We start from the raw sequence: 2,686 nt of genomic DNA on the forward strand, positions 1-2,686 counted from the left end.
GGTTCGGTTTTGGTCTAGAAGCCTTACCTTGGGATATTTTTGTCTTTTTGTTCTCTTTTCATATCATTTTGGGTGATAGGCTTACTTGTCAAGGTATGCCGCGACAAGTGCCATCATGACCCTCGTTTTTGGGTCATGACAGCTAAAGTCAAGCAAACATAATCTACTTTCTACTCAAAAAATTGCTAGTGCTATAACTCCTACAAATGTAATAATTCTATAATATGCACCCATCTAATTTCAATATAATTTCCGGTGAGGCTCACTGCATACACATGCCACACTTGTTGTATTCTCATTCCAAATGTTTTCATCTTCTGAAATACTCGACCATTTTTTCCCTTCCATATAGCATAAATGAACTTAATATATACTAACTTCAGAGTTTTTGCTAGGTAAGTGTTGACTTTTATATTTAGCAATATCCATTGATGTCTTTCATCCCAAGATTGTATTGGCAAAATTGTAATCCACAGTCATTGCAATAATCCAATCCAAATAGTCCATGTGAAAGGGCATTCAACAAATATGTGATTTTATGTTTTTAGGTCTTGTTTGCATAGAGAACACACAGGATCCACCATCATTCCCCAACTTAACAATCTATCCATTATAAATAGTTGCCCTTGTACTTGCAACCATAGAGTGAATGTAGCCTTTGATCTTGGTAGGCTGTGAAACATTAGTTCTTTCCAAGGTACTTTATAGTGTTATCCTAGTAATTTAAGATAAATCTATCGAATAACACTTTCTTTGGCCCATGTGGTATATGAATAAGAGAAAAATTATCTTTAGCCCCCAGTATTTTCCTCACCATCTAACTTGTCTGTTGAGGCACCTTTATTTCCTCCATACTAAGCCCTTTGATATAGTAACTATGTATTCATTTTAGCCATAGTTTATATTGCTTCATAGCCACATCCCAACATATTTCTAATACAACCGCCTTGTTCCATAATTTAAGATTAATGAGATTATATCATCTTACTGCATTAAGAAGGAATATTTTTTTCCATGATACTAAGGTTTCATTGTAATGCATTGGTCCCTGACCATATACATCTCCTACAGTATGCATGTGTTATTTTCATTACCTTTGAAGGGATTATAAACATTTGAACCAATATGCCTGTACTTCAAAACTAACACGTGTATTAGTTGAATTTCCTGCATAGGACAACTTCGTCATCATCCACGATGTTAATTTTTCCATAATTGCCTCGATTAAAGATTGCCATTGTAGTAAATTCAGCTTCTTGTTATTAAGGAGGATGCCAGGTACATAAAAGGTAAGGTACCATAAGTGTATCTTAAGGCAGTTTGAATATTATCCTTTGTAACTGGATCAATTACCCATAGTGAATTGCATTTTTACTAAGTTTTCTTGTAGGTCTAATACCGTATTAAACATAGCAACCTTCTCATGGATTAGAGATACTAAAGCAAGATCCCCTCTAGTAAACGTCGACAAATGTAAGACCTCAAAAAATTCGATGATTTTATTTTAAACCCTCCCTCGTGTGTAATAATAATTTTGGACTTGAATTATGATAAGGATGGTAATGGAACCATTAGGGAGAGTTTTGGAATTTTCAAAAAGATTTCAGGGTCATTTTGGGATCCCAAACCAGTAAGAACCCAGCAGCGTACCATATTATGGGCACGACACGATAAGAGTGTGCCAAGCCTTTGGGCTGGCGCAATAAGGGTTGTCACATCCGAGGGCACAAAACGTGAATTTTTATTTTTTTTATTTTGGGACAAGGGCTTTTTGATCTTTTACCCAATTAAACGGCTTTATTCCCTATATAAACCTATTTACTCATCATTTATGAGAACATTCTTTATCTTTTCCATCCTCATATGTGAACAAAAAGCTAGGTTGAAACGTAATAAGGTTAGGGTTCAAGCTAAGGGTTTCTCTTCTTGCTATCTCCGGGAAAATTTCTCTTCAAAAAGGCATGTTGAAAAATTTATACTAGGGTTGAGGCAATTTTATTGTGGAAACTTTAAACTGATTTCTTTTTTGTGTAGATGGTTCATATGTGTGGACATTGGGTTTTGAAACTGAATAGGATCGTGTAAATATGATGGAATTTATACTATGGAGTAACAATGTTATGGATTTTTATGATAATGATATGAACTTCAACCTATATCAAAATTTTATTTTTAAACAAGGATTTCATAATGTTTAAAGTGTTCTTTAGAAAATTACATAACATTAACTAGTGAAAAGGTAAAAAGATTTTGGAAACGCCCTTGGGAGCTATGGTCATGGATTTTAAAATCAACTTTGGACTCTAAATGGTTAAATGAATATGATATGACATAATTAAAATGGCTTGCAAGTCTTGATATGACTATACCAATATGAAAGTGCCTTAATAAAAGACTTCATAGTTAATATATGTGAAAAATATTTTGATTGGGCTTAAAGGGAATTATGTAGCTTCACCAAGATATTGTTGTCCCGGAGGGGACGATACTTGAAACCATGTTTGCCGACATTGGGAGGTCTTGTCCTAAAATATGGATGACCGTTGTGTGCTTGATTCACTCAGTAGTACACAACTATTTTATTGAGAGGGTATTGCCTATTGGTGACTTTAGCCTAATCCTCGATCCATGCGGCTAACATGGATTGGTCCTCTTCTATTAGGGGGAGCCAAACCCATATAGCCCG

This window comes from Capsicum annuum, chromosome 1, assembly GCF_002878395.1.
Source record: "Capsicum annuum cultivar UCD-10X-F1 chromosome 1, UCD10Xv1.1, whole genome shotgun sequence".
Lineage (NCBI taxonomy): Eukaryota > Viridiplantae > Streptophyta > Magnoliopsida > Solanales > Solanaceae > Capsicum > Capsicum annuum.